The 20,952-nt window shown below is 43.3% G+C and overlaps 1 protein-coding gene across 2 annotated transcripts in view; it reads right to left on the bottom strand.

The window, feature by feature from the left end:
- Positions 1-20,952, bottom strand: part of NHSL1 (NHS like 1) — a 194,951-nt gene that overhangs the window by 131,491 nt on the left and 42,508 nt on the right. The gene's annotated exons all lie outside the window — the stretch shown is intronic.

The raw sequence follows: 20,952 nt of genomic DNA, 5'->3' as shown, positions 1-20,952 counted from the left end.
AAGTTGGCACTGAGAACAAGAGCTGTAAACAAACAGGAAGTTTTCAGTACACAGATGCAAAGATTTCAGCTGCCTTTTTCTTCCTACTATAGTATGGTAACATTCTTCCTGACTTAAACTTAAATGTTTTAATCACATTTACTTTCAGTGAGAAAAAGGAAGAAGCATGGCATTAAGTTTACCATGTGTTTTGGATTTGATTTTATATTATCAATAAAAAGTTATTGAAAAGAGGAAAGGAAAGGAAAGGAAAGGAAAGGAAAGGAAAGGAAAGGAAAGGAAAGGAAAGGAAAGGAAAGGAAAGGAAAGGAAAGGAAAGGAACAGGACACTTCAGTATTTGGTATGCTGTTTTCCAGAAAATGTTGCCAATTTCTGTTGACAAAAAAACAAGTAATGATACAATACAGAAGGTAAGAATAAGCACTGCAGGGTACAAACTATTTTCAAGGATTGCAAAATTGTTTAGTTTAGAAGATTTGCTAATTCCGAGAATATCATGCCATGGGGCTAATATTTGTAATGTTAAATGACTGTCAGCAATACTTCTAAACAGAAGAACTGTGGATTTTAAAAGCAGCCTTTGAAGGCATATCAGAACTCACTGCACATTTCTAGGTCAACACACACTGAAATGCCACAGGCCACTTACCCTAGTTTAGTTCCATCAATGCAAGTAGTCTGTGAATAATCCACTTGAGCAGGACTGTTTCCTGAATCCAAGTCATTAACTTTTAAAGTTCAAAATAATAGTGAAAATTAAAAATAGCTAAAGTACATTGCATTCCTAGCAGCAAAATGACACCACTTATGTCAGAACTGTTGTCACAGGCCATTGGTCAGCATTCTCCGGCATACTTTCTCTGAAAACAGGCGAAACAGCAGCTTCAGAAACTATGCAAATAACTCCTTTTCCCTGTAAATTATGGTTCTGTGACTCATATAATGAAAGGATAAAGTTTAACCTTCTGCCTGGGAAGCAAATAGCTAAGTACTGTATCAGATTACCAATGAATCAGCTAGGCACACCAAAATGACCTTTGGCTCCTTGAACAATGGTTTGGCCAACTGTCTTCAGTAAATAATTTAATAGGCTGTATTTATAGTGAACCTCCTTTGAGAAAACACCCCACACGCACTCATAGACTCTCTATACCACTAAAACTAATATATAAAAGTATACTTCACGACAACCAATACTTGGGTCACTCCAACAATATGATTCAGAAAACTGTACTTATGCTGCAATTAATGAATGCATATAACATAAAAACCATTTAAAGAATAATAACTTGTGATTCAATGCAAGAGAAAAATATAAGAAATGGGCAATAAAACACATCCCTAAATTAAATTCCAGGAGCTCTCTGCAATTATGCTATCAATGCAGTCCTCTTCTCACAGCTAGATAACATACTGACCTTACAATAATCTACCGAAAATTCTTCCATTTCTACAATCCAATTGAAGTCATAATGTGACATTTAACTTAAAATATAGTGTCATTTTGCCACACTATTTTATTGCAGGAGAAGGAAAATAGCCCAATTTATTGTGGCAAGGTCAATGTTTAAGGTCCCTAAGTTCATATGGAGAATATGACCAGTCCTGTTAGAGCCAGTAAACCTGACATCACATATTTTCTCATATAAAACCTTTTGCCCTGCAGTACAACAGAAGGAGATGTTTAATTTGTTGGGAGTCCATCATATTATCTGGAGTCCATCATCATAAAGCAAATAAACTGAAATAGAAAAATCCTGATTTCTATACTAAAATCAAAGTTGTACTAGAAGACACTGCATTCTAAAGCAGTGGCCTTCAACCTGTGGGTCTGGACTCTCAAATGGATCATGGAGGATTACTTGCTGGGTCATAAACCTTGTGTTATTTATTTTTAGGAGGACATGTTGTTAAGTGCACTGAAAAAAGCAACAAAAGGTTTCATAGTTAAACTATATATTAAAATAGTTATTGACATTACACACTGCTCACAGACCCACATCAGGTAAACTATCAACTGACTATGGCGTTCATTTTAAATTCAGCACTGTGACATATACACAATCAAATATGGTATCCTAACGCAAAACAGCACAAAGGCATATTTTCTCTCATTTGTAATTTGGCTTAGGCAATTTCCACTACTTTATCAGCTGGGGGGGGGGAGCATGGAAATAAATCCCCTGATCCGTGAGTACAAAAATCAGGGTTCCTTCCTAAATTTCCTCATGCCAGCAATAGAGCCAGCATAGTGTAGTGATTAAAAGCAGCAGCCTCTAATCTGGAAAGCCTCCATATAAAGCCAGTTGGATGACCCTGGTCTAGTCACAATCCAGAGCTGTTCTCACAGAGCAGTTCTGTCAGAGCTCTCTCAGACCCACCTACCTCACAGTGTGTCTATTGTGGGGAGAGGAAGGCAAGGCAATTGTAAGCCGCTTTGAAACTCCTTCAGCTAGTGAAAAGTGGAGTATAAAAGCCAACTCTTCTGCTCTTCTTAAGTAGTTGCTGACATTGAGAAAGGAGATTCTCAATTGTCATGAGACGTCCATGGATTAAGAGCGGTGTGTAAATTGGGGGGGGGGGGGCTGCACTGAGGGGAAGCATCTGGAACCCTCCTCTTTGCAAGCACCAGCTCTGCTGATTCACAAGATGGAATAGAAATTTCTTTCCCTTCCCACAATGTATCCCACCAACCCTCAAGGTTATTAATCCAGGAAACAACCTTACAGGGATAAAAAAGATTAAAGAAGAATACAGGAGATTTGCAACAATTGGCACTTTCTGCTGATGGACTACAGGATTCAAACCATGCTGAATAAAAATGATGACAGCAAAAAAAAATCTGATTTAAGTAGTATGACTTTTCAAATATTAACTATAGCATCATCTTTCAAAAATAACCTGGTTTACAATGAAATCTAAATTTAATACAAACACATCTGCATGTATACTAAACTACATAACTCTTTATCAAAACAACAACAAAACTCAAGCAGGAAATACAAGTGTTCAAATTATAGATCCAGGAAATCTCTGGTCAGAGTAGAAAGGTGGTATCAACAGAAAGGCAAGACTCAGCATCAGGCAAATGTACATGTTGTTGTTACTGACAAGTTACAGGATCCAAAAAACAACATCTGGTATCTTAATAGATCACTCACTAACAATTTCTAGATATTCTTGTAGAATTTTATTTTGCTGTACTGGGTATCTTCAGTTTTCAGGTTATAAAAAGCTATAACTTTAGGTTGACTACCCGTGCGGGAGAGCATAGGGAAGAATAAGGGAGGAAAGGAAGGTTGAAGAAGAAGAAGAAGAAGAAGAAGAAGAAGAAGAAGAAGAAGAAGAAGAAGAAGAAGAAGAAGAAGAAGAAGAAGAAGAAGAAGAAGAAGAAAAGTTGGATCTTAAATGCAGCTTTTCCCTACCCGAAGGAGGCTCAAAGCGCCTTCCCATTCTTCTCCCCACAACAGAGGGAAGGAGGGATGGATGGGATTTAGAAAGGAGGGAAAGGGGTGGGTGAAGGGATGAATAGAAGGAATAGAGGAAGGGGGTGGGTAAAGGGATGAATAGAATGAATAGAGGAATAGAGGAAGGAAGGCAGGAAGTGTGTTAGAGAGGAAGGGTGAAAGAGAGCAAGTGAGAGGGAGAAAGAGATAGGCAGGAAGTAGATGGAGAAGTAGAGGAAGTCAGGAAGGAAAGAAGGAAGACAGGCAGTGAGGTAGGTGGACTTGGAGGGGACAGGGGTGTGTGTGAAGGGGAGGAGTCGCGAGGGGGGGCGAATTGGGCCCTCCGAATTTTTATTCCGGGCAGAGCCCGCCCTTTCTCCTCCCACATTGCCCTTACCCTTTTATTTAATACCACGGGAGCGGTTACAGATATAGATATAGATATAGATATAGATATAGATATAGATATAGATATAGATATATAGATATATAGATATATAGATATATAGATATAAATATAGATATAGATATAGATATAGATATGTGTGTGTATACACACACACACAATTTAATTAACTCCCACCTATTCAGGAAACCCTTCCAAAGCCATCAAGAAATTCCATGGTTTCATGAAAACCTATTTGTTCTTCAACATGTACTTACAAATAATTTAGCAAAATATAAATTCTTGGTGCATCTAATACAGTGGTTCTCCTGTGAGTCAATACCCCATTGGGGGTTGCCTGGCCCCTTCTAGGGGGTCCCCAGGTTGGTTATTGCCACGGCGGCAGCAGGTGGTGGTGGCCAGAGGCAGCAGCTGCAAGTGCCAGTGGCCGCCACCGGCAGGTGGTGGTGGTGGGTGTTTGCCAGCAGCCGCAGGCAGCAGGCAGCAGCGGTGGACGGAGGAGGAGTCATGGTAATGGCCACCTCCACGCTGTCCGACCGTTGTGTGCCTGTGCGCATGCATTCACACATGTGCATGCTCGCACGTGCACGCTGCCTGTGCGAGTCTGCACACCGACCCTGCCGCCGCCATAGTTCGGGTTGCCAACTCAGAGTAGTTGAGAACGTCTATTCTAACATTTCTTAACAAATTAAGTATACTAGCATGGGGCAGCTCATTCTAGTATACTAGCATGGGGCAGCTCATTCCCACACACTATTCAGGGCCGGATTTTCCTATAGGCTAACTAGGCTTCAGCCTAGGGCCTCAAGATCAAGAGGGGCCTATATTCCACATTTTTTATAAAGGTTAGTAACCAATCACAACATGTTTCATTTAACATATTGATATATATCACAGTAATGATGTATTTTATTATCTCTCATCTAAATTACAAATTTAAAAATGGGAGCTGAAAGGACCACATAAGTGGAATAGCCAAGGGCCTCTTTTCATGTAAATCTGGCCCTGATCCTCTTTTCTTTGGGGAACCGGCTTGGTGCAGTGGTTAAGAGTGGTAGCTTCTACCTTGGCAAGCCGAGTTTGATTTCCTGCTCCTCCACATGCAGCCAGCTGGGTGACCCTGGCCTGGTCACAGTCTACAAGCTGTTCTTACAGAGCAGTTTCTCTCAGATCTCTATCAGCCTCACCTCTGTTGTAGGGTGTCTGTTGTAGGGAAAAGAAGGAAAGGCAATTATAAACCGCCTTGAGACCCTTTTGGGCAGTGAAAAGTGGCATATAAAAACAAGTCCTCCTCCTCCTCTTCTCTGAAAGCAACCTGCCTTTATCTGCCACTACCCTTTAGTCTCTCCTCCTCTCCTCCTCCTGACAGCCTCTACCTGAGAAACTATGGCCCAAGTTGTGTGGCACTGGATGCTAGGCTGGGCCCAGCTGCATGATGGGGAACCCCCAAGGACATATGGCTTATTATTTGCCTTTTCCATCTCCTGGCAACCCCACACCTTCAATTTTCTATGCTTCCTTCTGCTCACCCACCTACCAACTGACCTTGTAAATGCACCCCCTCTTCAGCTATATTTATTATTGAGTTACTTCATTTATATCCCATCTTTTACCACATTGGCAATTGAAAGCAGCATACATCGTTTTTCTTTCCGCACAACCACTCAGTGATATAAGTCAGGGTGCAAGCACCGGGTGATGTCTGACCCTTGGGGTGACGCCCTCTAGCGTTTTCATGGCAGACTCAATACAGGGTGGTTTGCCATTCCCTTCCCCAGTCATTACTGTTTACCCCCCCAGCAAGCTGGGTACTCATTTTACTGACCTCGGAAGGATGGAAGGCTGAGTCGACCTTGAGCCGGCTGCTAAGATCGAACTCCCAGACTCATGGGCAGAGCTTTCAGACTGCATGTCTGCTGCCTTACCACTTTGCGCCACAAGAGGCTCTTTGGGTGAGAAGGTATAACCGGCCAAAGGTCACCCACTGAGCTTTCTGGGCAAAGCAGTGATTCAAGCCTACATCCTACTCTGATGAACAGTGGGGAGCCGCCAGTTTTGGATTAGTCATGCAAATCTTGCAAGTCATACAGTATGTTGCCTGGTGGTTGCTGGCACCACTGACCCAGATGAGTCCTCTTTTTAAAAGCTAAAATAGCCCTACAAACGGCCCTGTCTTACTGACAGAAACAGCCTTAAAGTCTGGCAATAACGTTTGATTGTCTAGCAACAGCCATCAAAGGTAGCGATCCCCAACCTGTGGGCCGGGGACCACATGTGGTCCGTCAACTAATTGGAGGTGGGCCCCGAAGGACACCTTCTCCCCCCCCCCCGGCCCTTTACAACACACTTCGGGTGTCATTGTCTCCCGTCACTCCCAGATGGGACTATCTCATTGCAGAGAAACAAGCTCAGGGTTCCCATTGATTTGTCATTGTCATGAGTTAAAATTTCCATGAAAATAAAATGTTCCTTAGGTTCATTGTTGTGGCGTGTCTATATCTTATTTTGAAGGGATGTTTAAACATTACCATAGCGATCAGAGAGCGTTAGGGCAGTGGTTGAGAGTAGAGGAGTAAACTACCCCCCCCCCCGGGCCTCAGTAAAATTGTCAAGCGTTGAGTGGTCCCTGGTGATAAGAAGGTTGGGGACCACTGATCTAAGGCATTCATTTCTTAAAGCTACAGATGTTCCTTCTGCTATCTCTGTTGTTGCTGGGGCATTTGCAGATCTATACAAGTATCAATCATGGCTCCAGTCTCTACATTTAAAAATCCATGTTCGATATATCGATATGCCGCACATTTCAGTTTAGTCTATTTCCTACAGTGCTTCCTACGCAGAGTTACATCCTTCAAAGTCCATGGAAGCAAATAAACTTATGAAGGTGTCACAACAAAACAAAATCAGAGTTCAGTGGCACCTTGAAGACCAACAAGGATTTATTTAGGAAGGTGTCATTCTACTTTGCATTATACCATTTGTTTCCCAACATCTGATTGGTGTATTTTTCTGGCATTGCTCTAAAACTAATTAAAAACTTGCAATTCATCTTTGATGTTTCCTCATAGCATCTGTTGAATCACTGTAAGGTTCCCTAAAGTAATTTTGAAGATCACAAATTTTCTCAAGGGTGAAAATAACATTTTCAGGTATCAGATTTCCTAGCTTAACCAGACAAGAGACATATTCAAGGTTAACTAAAGTCAAAAGAAGTTCCCTTGTTTGTAAATGCTCCTTTTCTCACACCATCTGCAAACACAAGATTTGCCCACAATGAGCATTGCTCATGCTTGCTCAGACACTGCTTCATCACCGAATCATTCAGACTGCATTCCAAAGTCTTAAAAGTACAGCCTACCTCACATAGTGCAACTGATGAGTATCAGTTAAACAAAAATCATCTGAAATCAAGCAGGAAGAAAAACATGCACACAAATAAATGTTTCTCAGATTTCCAAAGTATTACATACCCATACAAATAGCGCAATTCCACTGACTTTTCCAATTATATTTTTATATCTTCTACGCCGCAGAAATCGCGTCTGCAAGCTCTCGCCCAGCACAATTATTTAAGGTAATTAGATCACTTACCACCCTCGAAGAAGGGCGACAAACGATAAGGGAATTGGAATTGAGCTGTGTGGCATTATCGAGCTATTTTGCGGACAAAGTCCTGTCGCTCCGCCGTGACCTACCTGCCACGATTGATACAGTTAGTGAACTGGAAGCTCCGTGGCCGTCAAGGGGGTTAGTGTTTGATGCCTTCAGGCGGCTCTCTGTAACCGAAGTGGACAAGTTACTGGGTTCAGAGAGGGCGACCACTTGCCCCTTGGATCCCTGTCCGTCCTGGTTGCTCAAATCGGGTGACCAGCGGATAGGAGGCCCCTTGAGGGAGATTGTCAACCTCTCCTTAACATCTGGAGAGTTTCCCAAGGGGCTCAAGGAAGCAGTGGTATGCCCCTTACTGAAAAGCCATCATTGGACCCGCGGAACCCCGCCAGTTACTGCCCAGTTTCGCACTTGGCGTTTCTGGGTAAGGTGATAGAGCGGGCCACAGCGGACCAACTCCTAGGTTTCTTGGATGAAACTTCGGCCCTCGACCCATACCAGTCTGGCTTCCGCCCTGGCCACGGGGTGGAGACCATGCTGGTCGCCCTCATGGATGATATCCGGCGCCAGGTGGATCGGGGCGGCTCCGCCATTCTCGTGCTTCTAGACCTGTCGGCCACATTTGATGTGGTCGACCACGAGTTATTGGTACACCGCCTCGCCGGAGCTGGAATAAGGGGGACTGCGCTTCAATGGCTGGTCTCCTTCCTCCAGAACCGGACGCAGAGGGTTGCGATGGGGGAGAGTATGTCGAGCCCTTGTGAGCTTCCTTGTGGGGTTCTGCAGGGGGCGATACTCTCTCCCACACTTTTTAACATCTATATGTGCCCTCTAGCCCAGCTGGTCCGGGGCTATGGGCTGGGATGCCACCAATATGCGGATGACACCCAGCTCTACTTCCTAATGGACGGCCGGCCAGACTCCACCCCTGATACATTTGCCAGCTGTTTGGAAGCGGTAGCTGGATGGCTCAGGCAGAGTCGCCTGAAACTCAACCCCTCCAAGACGGAGATCCTGTGGCTGGGCAGAAGAGGGCAGGACCAGGAAGCGCGCCTCCCATGCCTGAACGGGGTGCAATTAACACCTGCACCAGTTGCCAGGAATTTGGGAGTGACATTTGATGCCTCCCTCTCTAGGGAGGCTCAGGTCACCAATGTAGCTTGGACGGCATTTTTCCATCTTCGCCAAGCCCGGCTACTAGCGCCCTACCTGTCCTCGGAACACCTGGCCACAATGATCCATGCAACGGTCACTTCCAGATTAGACTTCTGTAACTCGCTCTACATGGGCCTTCTCTTGTCTTTGACTCGGAAGTTACAGCTGGTCCAAAATGCAGCTGTCAGGGTCCTCACTAGAACACCTTTGAGGGCCCACATTCAGCCGGTGCTTCGTCATCTGCACTGGTTACCAGTCTGTTTCCGAATCAGATTCAAGGTATTGGTATTGACCTTTAAGGCTATACGCGGCCTGGGTCCCGTCTACCTGCAGGACCGCTTGGTTGCTTATGCCCCCCGCAGGGCACTCCGCTCTGCGAGTATGAATTTACTGGTTGTCCCGGGCCCACGGGATGTTCGCCTGGCCTTGACCCGGGCCAGGGCCTTTTCAGTCCTGGCCCCAACCTGGTGGAATGAGCTCCCAGAAGAGCTAAGGGCCCTGCAGGATCTACCAGCTTTCCGCAGGGCCTGTAAGACGGAGCTCTTCCGCCAGGCATATGGTTGAGGCCAGGGCAGCTCTCCCACCAATCCATCAGAGGATCCCCTCCAATATTGAGATCTCTAAAATCGAGATCATGGTTAGATCTATCGTATTGGTGCCACCCTCTTCTGAACATTATTCTCTCCACCAGGCTGAACTAAGATCAGAATTGTGACCACCACCGCTATATGTTATGTGTAACTTTTAATTGGGGATTTTATTGTGTTTTAACTATTTATGTTGTAAACCGCCCTGAGACCTATTGGGAGAAGGGCGGTCTAAAAATTAAATAATAATAATAATAATAATAATAATAATAATAATAATAATAAATTTATACTAGTAGCAAAGCTCATTTTAAAAATGGGCTGTGAAAGGGGTAGGGGAAGGCCCCTCCTGGCTGCGAGTCCCTCCGCAAGCCAGCGACAGGGATTTGCAGCCCAAGGGAGGCTAGGGAGCCTCCCTCTCCCCCCAGGGGCAGCCTCTCTTTGATGGCAAAGGCCTGTCAGAAGCTCTGTGAGGCAGCGACAGGGCTTTGCCGCCCAAGGGAGGCTGGGAAGCCTCCCCTATGGCTCCAACCCATTGGCAGCATCTCTGTGACCCAGCTTCCTGTTTGGTGGCAAAGCCCTATCTGGAGGCAGCGGCGCTGCTAGCAGCCAAGGAGGGAGGGCAGGAGCTGGAGGGGGAGGGCCAATCAGGGTGGACCTGGACTCCTAGCAGGCAAGGAGGGAGGGCAGGAGCTGGAGGGGGAGGGCCAATCAGGATGGACCTTGATGGACAGGGCCCTGGACAGTTTCCTCCCAGGAGGCTGTTTCCCAAATATAAGGAGCAAAATAGTGTTAAGGATATTTTCATTGTACTCCTTTCGGTGTGACACACTTGGATCACCCAGCAAGCAGACTAAGAAGCTAAATGTGGATTTCAACCCAGATCATACTGATCAAAACCAAATATGTTAAACGCTGTCTTTTATGTGCTTCTGAAAAATTAAATAAAGCAACATTGGGTAACCACTGATGTACCAGACTGAGAATGAACCACAGTGCTCTGTCTCCACAATTCTGCAAGGCACTTTATATACTATCTGTAAAGTGGGAGTAGGCAATCATTTACAGCCTAAATTGTGAGGATGAGTAGTAACCCAGAATGATGATCAAGTAACCTCCAATGATGGTGCACTGAATTCAATTGCATTGTGGTTTATGAAAGGGCAGCAATTGAACCACTTAGAATAGTCCACCCTTAAGGGATTTTGCCAGTCCAAACAACAGTTCTGTTGAAGTTCCTGCAAAAAAAAAAGAGCTAGATGAGGCAATAGTATTTTTGCTCAGTGCCATACTCTTGTGTAAGAACCCTATGGGGATGGATGATCTAAAGAGGATGGTGTGACAACCAGACCATTGTTGGTGGGAGACTTGCTAAATCAAAGCATGCTGTAGAGCTCATTTGAAAGCCTGAGGTGGTAGTCATCATAACAAAGATATTTCCCTTTTCCACACCATTACATCAGCAGAATCATATCTGACTCAATTACATAAGCTTTCAAAAGGAGTCAGATCTGTTAATTGGCTGCTAAATGTCTGCTCAATTTTTGCTGATAAAATCACTGAAATCTTCAACTAGATGATGATGAGGATGAGGATGATGATTTAATTTCTAGCCCGCCACTCTTGGAGACTGGCTCGCGACTGTTTACACCAAAGTCCAAACAATACAATAAAACCCCATAAAATCCCATTAAAAACCCATTATCAAATACAGATGGATAGTTTAGGAATGGTACCCACTACAGAGGTGTGCTACTTGAAGGGATGGTTTCTGCCAGCTCTCCCTACTGAAAATTGACAGGGTCCTGGAGACAGTGAAAACCACTATTTGTAGATTAGATCCAAGTCCCTGGATAATAAAAGCTCCATAATAGTGTTAGGGAACCTCTAATGAAAAGCTTTACCACCCTCAGATAACTAGTTTCTTTCCAAGGGCATGAAAGGAGGCTGCTAAAAACCACTGGAAATTATTTGTCAAAATAAAAACATAAAAATCTTCTGCGTTTCCATTCACAGGCTAATGGCCAAAGCAGAAGTAGTAGTACTGATCTCTGAGATATAGTTAAGAGAAAGAAATTGGAAGTGCTCTGCAGCGGAGCACACAGAATTTTCTTCCTGAATTAGACATTTGGTCAAGATCATCTACATCAGTGGCCCCCACTGTGGACCGCTCTGGCTGCAGACCGCTCTGCTGGGGGGGGGGGGAGAGGGAGGCCTGGGCGCGGGCGCAAACGCCCATGGTGGAGGCAGTGCGGGGAGCCAAGCAAGGCGGCCGCCTTAAACTTTCCGTTCAAGTCAGCCAGCTGCAAAAGGCACGGGGAGGGGCCTGCCGCCACTGCCACTGCCCCAGCTGGAACATATGAAAGTGTTCAGGGTGTCTGTCTGTCTAATGGAGGGGAGGATTGTGCAGAGGGAGGGGAGGGCAGTGAGGGGCTGGGGCTAGCACGCACCCTCGCTCACTCGCTCGCTCGCTCCCTGCAGAAACAGCTCCTTGCCAGCACAACGCACGGAATTGCCTTGCAAAAGGAGAGGTGGCGGCAGCTTGGAAGCCGCTCGCCTGGGTCGTTTTCTCTCCCCCCGCCCGCCCACCTGCGCTCCTGAAACCCATGCCTCCCTCCCTGCGGCCCAGCTAGCAGTCTGCACCCCGGGGGTTGGGGAGGGCTGATCTACATCATTGACAGTTTCACTTTCACATCACCTAGCACTTGATCATTAGCTGGAGGTGTCATAGACTTAACCTGGGACCTTCTGCAAGCCAAGCAGATGTTCTACCACTGACCCACAGCCCCTCTGCCTCTCCTATCTCCCCTTCTTGAAATTCCCTTTTCCACAGCTAACTTTATTTAGTTTCAGAACAGAACTGGCAAGCAGGATTAAATGCTGGATTCCAACACCTGGTTGAGTATTTAAATTACGTCTAGCTCCTGAAAGGGAGAGGAAGAAAAACTTTGTTATAAGAGTAAAAAGGAAAGTGCAAACCAAATGGGCATTTCTAATCAAGAATGTTACGCTGATCTGGAGTACAAAACAGAATGTCAAATGGTCTCATATATGTATATTTGGTAGCTGAATACACATGTATATAAAAACCTATATAAATATTTTAAAGAGAATGTTCATATAAACTGTACAAAAACTCCGGGTAGGATGTAACTGGGGTTTCCAGTTGTGCAGTGTTCTACATATATGCCATTTACAGACAATATATATGCAGCACATGTTTTGCACGGTAGATCACGGTAGTTATAATAGAATCCTGAGGAAGATTCAGGAGACATTTTCAATTCCTAACTTAAATAATATAGCAGCTTCAGTTTGTATGGTCCATTTTGCTGGAATATGCAGGATCTGTAGTATACAAGATTGAACAGCATATGAAGAATATCATACATGTGGCATCAGGGGAGATGTGTAGTTAGCATATTTACATTAGGAACTTCCTGATATTTTCAAATAATTTTCTGTGCCCTGATAGGCTCAACTGGAGACTTTCTGCTCCTTGAAGCACACATCATCTCTACAAGGCCCCTTTCCCCACCACCCAAGACCACCTTAACAGGGTCTTTCTTCAACCTTCTGCAGGCAGGCACTGGGCACAGAAGACCTATCCCCAACCATGCAAGGCCTGGAGCCTGAGGAATGCTTCTCTGTTACCCCCCCAAGTTTAAACAAAAAACACCAAAAGACATTCCCAACCCATCCACCCCAGCCCCAAGTAAAGACTCACTTCGCCTGAGTCGATAAAGTGGTAGAGCCCTCCCATTCCCATTTCTGCAGGCTCATAATTGGCCACTTCGCCAGGCAACAGGTTAACCTGCCCATATAAGGGAGGGTTTAAAACATATATAATTTTTGAAAAACCTAACACACCATGGCACACTTCTAGCACACCAACAGCACACTGGTTAAGAATCCCTGCCTTAATCATTAAATGTATTATGCTGCCCAACTATATACCTGGTACAATTATCTCAGCCAAAAAAAAAAGAATACTTTTTCTTATCCTTGTGCTAGAAACCTAGCACATAGTCCTGCATTGCTCCAAGTATGTTCCTTGTGATTAATTATGTTCCCATGTTTGGGGAAATTTAAAATAAGGATTACTTGCATACCAGTGGAGCATTTAGCATAGCCACAATGTAATCTATACATGGGATTAGTCAGACAAGAAAAGAGCACTTCAGTGGTGGTTGCTGAGGTATAGCAGGTGGCTCAGGAAGAAGATATGGTACAATGTGGGACACCCTTGCCATTTCTTCAGTGATACACACTATGTTTGCATGCTATGAATTGAATTGCTCTCCATTATCAAGATACAGCAGCTAGCAACTAATATTAGCAAGTTACAGTAACTAGAAAAATGGCTTTCTTTGGGTTATCCAGGACATAGTCTCCATACAAAAGCATAAATGGGCACAGATTTGACATAAACAGTGGCAATATTCTGAAATCCATGGGATAACATTGCAGTCTTCCAATGATCAACTTCTGAAACCTTTATCTTCGATACCATATCAGTGTTACAGTATGCATTCAAGACTATATTCTTCAAACATACTAATATTACAAATGTCAGGTAAGATTCAAATGAGTAGCCGTGTTGGTCTGAAGTAGCACAATAAAATCAGAGTCCAGTAGCACCTTTAAGACCAACAAAGGGTGCTTGCACTTGAAAGCTCACGCCTTGATTAAATCTTTGTTGGTCAAAAAGTGCTACTTTTGGACTCTGATTTAAATGTCAGGTAAGACCACAAGATGGCAGCATGAAACAATTCATGCTTCCTCACCACACTTGTTTGCACCTTTGCAAACTCAGCAAGACTGAAAGAATGGATGTTCCACATAGCAACGTTCCAAAGGAAGGAAGGTGGGAGAGAAAGCTCTGCAACAAAAGGAAATTAAAGGCAAAAAGGGAGAAAGAGTAACACAAAGAACTGTTATTCAAACTAGAAAGAGACCTACTTCCTAACCAAGCTTGTCTTAATGTAAAATGCTAGGTGTTAAAGGTAATTTTAAATAACATGATAAAGGAAAGCCAGCAGGTTCCAAGAAAATATATCCTGAAAAAGAATATGCAAAAACTGTGATGACACGACGAGGAACCAGAATACCAGTCAATCTTAGAAAAAGAAGAAGAAAGCTGGTTTTTATATCCTCCTATTAGTCTAGCCCAGTCTTTCTCAACTTTTTTACCATTGTGAAACCCCTGAAACATTCTTCAAGCTATGAGAAGTGGTGTGATCGGGCAGTATATAGTTGGGCAGTATAGCTGTGTCTGTGCCCAACCAGGGCCCCTCCACTTCCCACCCCCTCCATCATTGGCCATGATGGGAGGGGGAGGCAGGTTATATCACTGAAATGTTTAACAAATTTTTAAAATATATTTAAAAATTAACCCTTCCAGGGCCATCGAGAAACCCCAGGGTTTAAGAAAACCCTGGTTGAGAAAGCCTGCTCTAGCCCAAGGAGTCCCCAAGCAGTTTACAATCTCTGTCCCTTACTCTCCCCTTAACTGTCACCTTGTGAGGTAGGTGGGAATGAGAGAGTTTGGAGAGAACTGTGACTGGCCCAAGATCACCCAGCAGGCTTCAGGTGGAGGAGTGGGGGATCAAACCTGCTTCTGCAGGTTAGAGTCTTAACTACTAAACATACTGGCTCTCTTAACAGAGTAGAGGCACAAAGACATAGTACTTTTAATATTTTTTTCATCCTGAAACAGACATAAAAGTATTTCATCGATATAGATTGCCTTTAATGGCATAAAATTCAAATAAAGAAGTGTTTCATATACAAGCATTAAAGTTGCCTGCTTGCTTTATTATCCCCAGTCCCATTCAACTCTATGCTTTTATGAAGTGACTAAACATTCCAATGATTTGCAAATACCCACACTCAGCAAAATAGGATATCTGTCCCAAGGGACTCAAGACAGCAATAAATGGCTAGCTGCTCCTGAACTGTGGGTCAAAAGACCACTGCCCAAACTTCATTAGGTGGGAAGTATCTCCAAAATTCTCCACAATATCATCATGACATTCTGTTTTGAAACCATAAGCCTGGCTTGTTGAAAAGGGCAGGGGAGACAGGAAAGAAAGGCAAGGTAATGCCCCCCAAAAATCTCAGCAAACAAGGGTGAATTTGTGGGAACATGAATTTATGGGAAAATCATGTCGTTCTGCTCTTACAGCTGTCTCTTCCAATGACCTTGTCTTCAGCAGGATACTGAATCCAAAATGGAAGCTAAACTAATCCCGGGGGGGAGGGGGGTCTCAAATATGGCTATTATCCAAACAGTCCCAGGAGAAAGTACCACATTTAATGGTCTGCCAAGTCTGCATATCACCTCTCACATTTGTACTTCAACACTGGGTGTGGATGCGGTTGTGGCTTCAAAATATCAAAATCTTCTGCAGCAAAATACTCTAGAGACTTGAACCACAATAACTACTCCCTTTTTTGCAAGGAGGACTCTACAGAGGGGGGAAGATATTGAGGAGGGGGAAGCAACTAACTTTCACATCCATCATCAACAAAATGGAATTTCGCTGGAATTCACATAATTTGGATAGTGTAACTTAACTTCTCATCTTCCATATAAAATGCAAAGTAGAGAAAATGTCCAGAAGACTTTTAACCAAATTCTTGAAGGAAAATCCATTATTTTTAACATGCTAAACATTTCTGTAATGAAACAGGAAATTCATGGCAAAGCTATAAGAAAACCTCAAGAGCCTTCTTCTGAAGTCTTGAAATGAAAATTAACAATACAAGCTCTTGAAGAAATATGGTCATTCAACAGGAAAAAAGAAACTCAGAAATGACATATTTTAAAATATAATTGTACAGAATACCAGTTATAACAGAATATAGCTGAAATTCTGCAATTTGGGGGCTCTGCACACAATGTTAGGGCGTCCACAGCATGATAATAAAACACAATGATAACAAGACAAAGACAACTATCTCTCTACATTTAGAGAGAGTGATGAAGGGGAGGAACAAGCAAGCCCCTGCCAGGTGGTACTAGCAAAAGTAATATGCAATGAATCCCCATGGGAGGGTTTGGGGCTCAGAGGCAGAGCATCTGCTTGGCATGCTGATGGTCTCAGGTTCAACCCCTGGCACCTCCAGATAAAAGGATCATGTGACAGATGATATGAAACACTGGATAGTTACTACCAGTCAGAGTAGACAATACTCACCCCAATGAGTCAATCCTACAGAGTATCACAGGAACACTCTGATGTCTAGTCAACCCTCATAAATAGCTGAAAAAATTCAGAACCCTTTGTGGGGCTCAGTAATGATGTCAGCACTGCAATTATATATTCAAATAATTAAATGGATGACAGTTAAATTAAATGCAGCCTTCACAAGAAGTGATCTATAGTATCTGGATGTAAATTAAACAGAATATTAGTCTCTGTATAAAAGAGTAACTTCAGAGGCAAGCACTCATCTGTCTCCACTTTTAACACTTTATATAATAGCAATAAAATACTGATTGCAGTTGTTTACATCCTTTGATTCACAGACACTTCTTTGTTCTCCCTTTAGGAGTTGCCCAAAATCCATCAAGCTGTTCAGTCTCAACAGTTCAAACCAAACTTCTCTCTATTGAAATTAAATACAAACAAGCGGGAACTTGCAGGAGGCAGTTCATCTTTCCATCTCCCAATATTCCCTCTTTTCTTTCCATGAAAGCTATCAGAACCTCTCCTTTTTCCTGCTTCTTCTCTCCTTCCCACCCACCATCCAGTTACACCTTTACTCAGTTTCCCTTCCTTTCCTACCTGTAGCAGCCTCTTTCTGGGAAAAGTCTGCCAGCTGCCTGGCTAGGCCTAGCTGTGCAGTAGAAAAGCCACAAGGACTTGTCCAATATTAGACTATATTGATTGATACAATAAGATAGAAAGAATGAATTGATCTATAAGGTATGTATAAATCATGGAAATACAAATTTGAGGGGGGGACAATAAGTACACTGGAAAATATATAAGATATACTAGGCAAAAAGCCTGCTGCAGCAGTAAATGGGCAGGCACTAGCAGTGCAATGGGCAGGGAGGCAGGTGGCGGGCGCGTGAAGAGGTAAGGCTCTCGAAGCCTGGATCACCTTCCCCTGTTCCCCCTACCTTGTACTCTGAAGGCGGTGGGGTGAGCGTGCAGCACTGGAGCTCCACAGCCTGGGTTTGGGCGCTGCTGCCGCCTCACCGCCACTGCTGCCGCTGCTTGGCTGCCATATGTTTGGCTGCCACCGCATTGCCACTGCAACCGCTGCCTTGCCCCCCAGGTAGAACGGCGGGCTGGGCAGAGCTCAGCAGCTGTTTGGGAGCGTGTTGAGTGGGTATTAGCAGCGTGGCCAATGCTCACCGAAGCCGGCTGGGCGTCAGGCAGGTCGGTGCAGTACGGCCCACTCTGCTCTGCAGCCAGGGAGCATCTGGCCACAAGGCTGCTTGCACCTTGCAGCCAACTCCTGGGGGCGAGCGCTGCATGGACCAGCCCAATCCAGGTGTGCCCAGATTGGCCCATGCAGCTGAAATCAGTGTCCAGAAACCCGAACGTGTCCTGGACACTGCTCTACCCTTAGTGGAGCTTCTCAAATATCAGAGTGCCTCTAATGGTTAAGATTCTGACATGTAGAGTAGTGGTCCCCAACCTTTTTGCGTGTTCGCAAGCGCTGACATGAACGCCCACTGGCGCACCCGCAGCATGGCGCTCACCGCACTGGTAGGTGAAGATCACTCCCGGCACAGCCTGGTACCAGACCGTGGCCCAGTGGTTGGGGAATACCGATGTAGAGTATTCTTTTATATACTCTGTATTCTTCTTTTAATAAATAAAAATTTTAACAAAAAAGAAAATGACTTGTGAGAGTCATCGCATTTTCACTCCCCTTCTCCTGGCATCCTGCATATCCACGCCTTTCCCTGCTTCTTGCTGTCATTTCTACTCAATGACCAACCTACATATTATCTGTCTCCCACCTTTAGCTATATTTATTACTATATTTATACCCTGCCTTTGTCCACATGAAAACCCAGTGCAGCTTACACCATTCTCTTCCTTTTCATCTTCACAAAAATCCTGTGAAGTAGGGTAATTTGAGAGTATATGATCTCACTCAAGGTCACCCAGTAAGCTTCTATGGTAGAGTAGGTATTTGAGACTCCCTATATCCTAGTCTGAAACTAACCACAACACATTGACTTCTGTAGGGTGGCTGCGATTGAACAGTGGTAAGAAGCTGGGTCTTAGTGAGTCATGGAAGTTGTGGTAGCAAGTCACACAGTGGTTTCTACAAGGTCTGACCCTGATTTCTCCTGCAAAGGCCAAACAGTTCTGCCTCCTATCCCATTTTTGACTAACAGAAATGAAGGCTTCAACTGTCTTCATGAAAGTTTTGGGAATCTCTTGAACTCCAAAAACTGCTGAATTTTTGTTGCACATTTATTTAAATGTTACTAGTCTATTAATTGCAATACTACCGTGTAAATAAAACATTGATACTTAAAAAAAAAGAACAGCTGAATAATACAACCCAAATTTTTTGCTACCCCAAAATACCAACTTTTCAGTTTCCCCTGAGGGCTACAGCCTAGAACCAGCTGGAAGATCTCCTGGCAGAGGAAAAGAAAGGAAGACCTACTCTGAACATCAGTTTTCCCCCTTTGCTTCTCCTGTTCAATTGTTTCCCCTATGTTGTACACTTTTGCAAAGCAAGCCGCTCCACATTCCCACTGGATACAAAGTCAAGGAATTAATGAATAATGTTTTTAATTGCTTCCCAATGCAAGGTGATCAGGCAAAGGATAATTCTCCCCAGAACAGACCCTGTCCTATACATAGACAACAAAAAAATAAGCAAAATTTTGCTGCTGCAAAATTAGGCTGCAAAATTAGGCCCTCCATGTGGCCCTCAAAGCATTCATAACTTATTTTCCATTATTCCCACTGGGTCATTCATAGTAAACAAATCATATTTGAAATTATCTTCTAAGCAAATAGCCCAAACTATTCCAGTCTCATCAGATCTTGAAAGCTAAGCAGGGTCAGCCCTGGCTAGTACATGGACAGACCTTCAAGAAATACCAGGGTCGTGACAAGGCTGCCAATGGTAAACCACCTCTGAACATCACTTTCACAGGGATGCGTAAGTCAACTGTGACTTGACGGGACTTGCAATACATTTGAAAGATAACAAAAGATATTCAAATAAATGCATCAGCCTTTTTGAAGTCCTATTATTTCAAAACTAAAAATAAGGTTAATAATATTAATATCCAAATACTAATAATATCCAAACCTGTGTTGATCTCCTGTAAACTGCACTTCCTTAAAATCCACACAATAACAAGCCTTGCATTTCCAGAAATTCTGGCAATATATAATGCTATAGAACATCCTTTCTACTACAGAAACTAGACTTACTTTGTATCCAAATACCAATCAAAAAGTGAATGCTGAGAGACATTCAGCTCGGCTGATTCCTAACAGAACATGAGGAAGCCAAGACAAATACAACTGGAACTAAGACAAATTTCTTTTTTGATTTTTACATTGGCAGCAATTAGACATTGCAATTTGCTAGGACAGTCTCCTGAAATTTAATGGAAATGTATTTCCTTTCCAGTTTTCAGAAACTATTTCCTTTTACAATTTTTTTAAAGTTTCAAAATCATGCTGCCATTGTTATTTGTTGGCTGTTGTGGAAACCTCTGAGCAGACTCTGACCCTTCATTCTTTACTATGTGAATTTACAGGAGAACAATGGCTACAATCTATATACTTAACAAAAAAAGTAACTGGCTTTTGTTTTCATAACAGAGGCTGTCTTTGTTCTCAATATCTCCTTCTCACAAGGTTAAAGGTGCCCAATACTGGCTCCACCCTGCATCCATGTGCATTCTGTATTTCTATGTTCCTACATCAGGAGCAGAATGAGAGAATAAAGATAATGGACAGAAGCACCTTTTTTTCTCTCTTGTTATGTTTTAACATCAGCCAGACTAAGAGATCTAAATAATTCAAAAGATTGAACAATGTTTTACACCATTCTTATTAAGCCTAATAAAGGGCATTACATGGATTTTGTTTAGGACAAGTGTGAATAAACACATATTGGAAGGAATCAGGAAGCAACAGAAGAGGTGAATCTTTCTTAGGGATATTTATTTTATTTCTTAGATCTATATACCACCATTCTCGACAACAGGCTCTGTGTAGTTCATAGCATTATCAATCCATGGTATGATACAGTTAAAAACATCTACAGTCCATTAAATTATTAAGATAATAAAACATCTAAAATCTAATTCCAGTAACGCTAAATTCTAGTATGTAATGCTTAGAAGGTGACAGCAAATCCCACTGCAGCTTTGATTCCACTTCCTGTTCCAAGCAAATAGACAGGTTTTACTTCCCTAGTTCTTATACATCTGGAAGCAATTACCAAAAAGACTGCTGAAACACCAAGTTTTCCAGTCCAAATTAACACAGAACATGACCAACAAAAGTTATAAAGGAGGAAAGAAGATCTAAAGTGTGACCAATATCCTTCTGACAGTATTTGCTAGATTTCTGTTCAGTGATTAATGGAACAGTCAATTCCAAAAGGTACTTCAATAGAGAACCAAAACAGTTTTTATGTCAAGACTTCACTTCTGCCTTGATTTTACCAGCAAGTGGTACCCCCAAGTCCTCTAGGATTTTTCCTATTGGCCATGATGACCATTCTACCCCAGAGGGA

The sequence above is a fragment of the Paroedura picta genome, chromosome 1 (assembly GCF_049243985.1).
Source record: "Paroedura picta isolate Pp20150507F chromosome 1, Ppicta_v3.0, whole genome shotgun sequence".
Taxonomy (NCBI): domain Eukaryota; kingdom Metazoa; phylum Chordata; class Lepidosauria; order Squamata; family Gekkonidae; genus Paroedura; species Paroedura picta.
The sequence above is the reverse complement of the archived record's forward strand: the minus strand, read 5'-3'. Positions and strand labels throughout refer to the sequence as shown.